This window comes from Cryptomeria japonica, chromosome 11 (assembly GCF_030272615.1).
Source record: "Cryptomeria japonica chromosome 11, Sugi_1.0, whole genome shotgun sequence".
In the NCBI taxonomy this organism is placed as follows: domain Eukaryota; kingdom Viridiplantae; phylum Streptophyta; class Pinopsida; order Cupressales; family Cupressaceae; genus Cryptomeria; species Cryptomeria japonica.
In genome coordinates this window covers 364,274,298-364,279,647 of record NC_081415.1, presented here as the reverse complement: position 1 = coordinate 364,279,647, position 5,350 = coordinate 364,274,298, and positions in this window count along the sequence as shown.

Genomic DNA, 5,350 nt, shown 5'->3' with positions numbered 1-5,350 from the left:
TTAGACAGTCATTTTTTCCACAAAACATTTACCATATAAGATTGCATCACATAAATAAAATATACACTCATCCATATAGCATTACATCTAGACTACATCATAAATCATTCACACATGTGTAAAGCATAAAAAACACTCATCCTGTATCCAAAAACTATGTCAGCAACACATCATAAACATACATACATAAGTATCCACTCTGCATCACAAAATAGGTCAGCATAGAACATCCATGATTACATCCATATATGACATCATAAGAGAAACAAAAATAATCTATCACAATAAATTCATACATATATATATAAAGAGGAAAATATGTCTGTCATGATACAATGACTCCTCATTGGGTCCGTTGTGGCGTATATGGGCCCCCATGAGGGCCCATCTTCCCCCACAGTCTCGCCTCTCCTATTCTTCTTTCCAAATTCTTCACGACTGCTTCATATTTCTTCCTCATATTTCTTCCTCATCTATCCCTCTTTTTTTTTGAGAATTTTTCATCCTTTTTTCGAAAAACTTCTCGAGGGGGCATACACCTCCCATGCTTTACGCTGGGGAATCCTTTTCTTCTTCTATCTTCTACACATTGCCAAAATGTAGACACTTCAAAATAATTATTTTTAATTATTTTTTAATTCCTCACATAGTTAATTATGATTTTGATCATGTCTTATACAAGATGAATCCTTCCTGAAACTAGACGTTGTGATCAGTCATGTCTTATACAGGATGAATCCTTCCTGAAACCAGACGTTGCGCTCTAATCATGTCTTATACAGGATGAATCCTTCCTAAAACCAGACGATGTGATTAGTCAAGTCTTATACAGGATGAATCCTTCCTGAAACCAGACGTTGCGCTATGATCATGTCTTATACAGGATGAATCCTTCCTGAAACCAGACGTTGTGATCAATCATGTCTTATACAGGATGAATCCTTCCTGAAACCAGATGCTCTGATCATGTCTTATACAGGATGAATACTTCCTGAAACCAGACATTGTGATCAATCATGTCTTATACAAGATGAATCCTTCCTGAAACCAAACGCTTTGATCACCTTTGTCTTATACAGGATGAACTCTTCCTGAAACCAAACTGATCTAGATCTTATCAATCGAATCAAACAAGATTATTCTTTGAATCAACGCGTCATCACACCTTGCTTCAAAGAGGGGCAAAATGTAGACACTTAAAAATAATTATTTTTAATTCCTCACATAATTAATTAATTATGTTAATTCAAATTCTCCTCACTATTTATTAAATATGATTGATATTGTCACTATAGTATGTGACTGATTTATTTAATAAATAAATCCCTTTCTTTATTCTTCTAAAAATTGAATTCTCACAAATCTCCTTCTTAGCTAATTAATTTCAATTAATTAGTTACCCACATGCTTCCTGCAAACCATCTTCTTAATTTATCATTAACCTAATAAAGTCTTCTAGAAACTCCCTAAACTCACTTACCCTTATTCTTCTAATTTTTAATTCCCTCCACTCATTCTCTCTCCTAGTCAAATCCTCCTACAAATCCTAATCCCACCTAACATTTCCTCTAATCCCCCTCCTAATGAGTTGCTAATGGCTAATCATGATGATTAGCCACGGAGTCAACTCCTTGTCCCTTTCATCCAACCACTAGCTTTTAATGCTCTTTTCCTAGGTGAATATGACATCTTCAAAATCTCACAATCCTCTAGGCATCTCCTCTCCCAAGGAAGTTTTAATTCCTTCTTATTCCTCCAATCCCCATGATTATCCCTTTTTGGAGAATTTTAAATTCCTCCTCCCCATTCTTCAAGGAATGTCACATCCCTTGCTCCTCTCAAGGCACATGGGGAAGTCTTCCTAATGCACTTTTCTCTTCTCAAGGTACCTTAGGAAGTCTCCCCAATGTACCTTGAAGAGTGTGGAGACAAGAAATGCATTTAAGGCATATCTCTTGGTCTCCACACCCTCTTTTGGGCCTTGTGTGAGCTCGCAAGCAATCCTAGCCCTTCATCTTGAATCCATCCTAGCCATCCATTTTTCCTCTCCTCTTCCTATAAATTGAGGACTCTATCCCTCTATTTTTCATCTCCAATCTTAACAATCTTATGTTGCCCATTTGAGTTCAAAAAAGTCATCAAAGCATCCAAACTATAGCCAAATCCATACTCATCCATCACTTAGTCATTTATCCATCCATCTCATCCTCCCATCAATCATATTGTGCACATTTGGAGAGCCATCCACATCAAGCAAGCAAGAGGAGCCCATCCAATCAAGTTGAAGAGAGAGGCGCTATTCAACTTCACCAAAGGCTCAATCCAAGGGAGAGGTAAAGGTTTGCAAGGTATATGCATCTTATTCATGTCTTTATGTGGTTTTTATGCATGTTTCATGTTTTAACATCTTTTAATGTTTTATTTGTGCACTAGCCACTTGAATTCACCTTGCTAATTATTTTCCCCTCTTCAATAAGGAATAAAAGAAGAGAAAACAAAAACCGGCAAGGGAATATGTTGCAATATCTTCAAAGGAAACAAAGTCAGAAGAAGAAATCAAACAAGCTCCTAAGAAGAAAGGTGCTTTTGCAAGTGTTGTCAAAGGACAACCCTCCGGAGATTAAAAAAAAATAGCAAATCAAAAGAAGGAACTGGAGAAGGAGCAACCCAAGAAGACTCCTAAGATTACCATCGTACACAAAAGGAAGTCCAAAGGAGATCCGGTAAGCAAAAGAGGTTAGATTCTCAAGAAATTATAGATCAAATTATTAATGATGGCAATTTGAAAAACATTTCTATATTTTATGATGAATTTGATGAGAAGGATAAGAAATGGTTAGAAGAGGCCATTTTATTATATCTTGATTCATTTAGTACAACATTGATAGAATTGGAGAAAATTTTGCCCTAAGAAATGTATGATAGATTAGAAACAAGAAAATTATATGCACAAAATCTGGATAGACAGATGAAGGAAATAGAATTGATTAATCTTTGTCCATCCATCACTCCACAAGAGGTTGCAGATTTAACAAATGAGACACATCTGACAAAATTCAAATCTAAACACTAGATAAACAACATAATGTTGTAAAAATATGAAGAGATCCAGAGAGAAACAATAGATATATGGGTAAGAATTCTTTTGAATAAAGGATATGAGCTAAGTCCTAGCTTTGTACAATCTCAAAACATTCAATTACCAAAGGATAAGGAACCGAAAAGGAAAAATGAACAAAATGTGAAAACTGATCCAGCAATTACTACTCCTCCAGCTGATGAGTCAAATTTTGACATTGAGGATACTCATAATCCTCCGGAAATAAATGTACATGATGTAGACGAAGAGGTTGAAAAGGTAAAAGACACAGAAGAAAAGGAATCAGAGGAAGCACCAAAAGAGAGTGGTACACCAAGTGGCAAAGCCACTGGTGCACATGAGGTGAAGACTTCAGCAGACAAGGAACTGATAGATACACCCTCGAAGACCTCAGCTAAAGACCAAGGAAAAAAGGTAGAGTCAGATTTCCCTTCTGGATTGGAAATTGATACATGTTTTTTAAAAGATAAAGGGAAAATGTCAGGATTTTCCATCAGTTTTGACAAGCCTTACCACCTGATGTCACCGATAGAAAAGGTATTGACTACGACTGCACTCCAAGCTCGGGTGAGTCAGGAGTTAGCCCAAGAAGAATCCAAGGACATGCAATTGATACAGTCTTCTTTTGATCTTTTGAATCGGCTTGTACTGGAATTTCAAGCAGAAGAGAGCTCAAGCTCTTCCAAGAAACTTCAACAAATAATTGAGTACATTCCTAAACAGTATGATTCTTTGGTTAGAATTTCCGCACTTGAGGCCAAAGACAAATTTGTTGAGGCTAGGAAACAAACAATTTTGCAAATGATATCAATAGAAAAGGAAAAACTTCACACCTGTCTATAGTTTATTAATGAAGCCTTAGAAGAAGGAGGTAAAGTATATAAAACTTATCTAGATTTTTCAAAGCTCACTGCCTCTCTAGATAAAAAGATTATAGATTTATAAAGGCCAATTGCTTCAGATTTCACATGCTTACAATCTGGCATCAAACCTAACTAGTTCTCTTGAAGGTCCAATTTTGGCAGTCATGGATCAAATATTAAAGTTAGAAAAGGAAAGGGACAGTATGATAAGGAGAGCCACAGAGCTCTGGAACTTTATAGGTCCCCAATTAGACAACCTACTTTGTCATAAAACAGAGTGTATAGCAAATATGCAGTAGGAGGATGCAACATAATCCCAAGCTATTGATTACTTTGCTAGTCTCTTGAATGGGTTCAACTCCATTCTAGATTCACTTAAGGATGGGATACTTACTTTTATTTTATAAAGACTTTGTATGCAGACATTCTGAAATATGTATAGAGGCTGGTATATATATGTAAATCACTTGTACATATTTCTTCTTGTATATATTCACCTAGCTTTGTCATTGATGTCAAAAGGGGAGGAGTACAGTGAAAAATGAATGAACATCGCAAGGGGAGAGTACAGATGTAAATAGTTGCTTGGATGTACAGGAAAGGGGGAGCACACACGTAGAGATAATATCATTTTTCACATGAGTGTTGCCATCAATGCCAAAGGGGGAGATTGTTGGGAATTGACACTCATCCTGTAGTCACCTTCTGAGGTGAATTGCATTTTTGGGTTATCATTGATGGCAACTCATCTTCAGGAGATGGTATCTCTTCATCCGGATTCAACACTTTATCATTTTGTCTAGTTAAGGCCAACCAGTATACACCCTATGGTTTAGACTTGTTAACCAGTTATTCTTGGTTCCGGTAATTCATATTATGGGACCCAGTAAAGTTATTTGAGGAATTAAAGGTAGTGTGTCAGGCCGACATCAAATAAGATCATCAAGATAATTTATAATATACTTTATGATCTGGCAAGAAGCCAATAGGTTTATTTTCATTATGAAGGTCGACATGATGAACAAGTTATAAGGTATATAAGAGAGATCACATAGCGATGGATGATATACATTCACATGATATGATTTGAGGTGCGAAATAGTCAGAGATTGATAATGTGCAAATTGGTGAGGGAATGATAGCATATGTGCGCAGTTGCACATGCGCAATCCTAACCGGTAGCAGAGAAAAGTATAGGTATCACCGGTACAGTTGTGGAACTCAGAGCTACAACCAGAACTTATCCAGCATGGTCAGATGTTTTATTTAAGTCCAATACTGTTATAAATCATTATGTAATAATCTGTAAGCCAATGAGACTTTCATATATGTGTATTTGAGTAGTGAACTCTGTTGGATATCATTGCCATATGATGAACCGGTATGT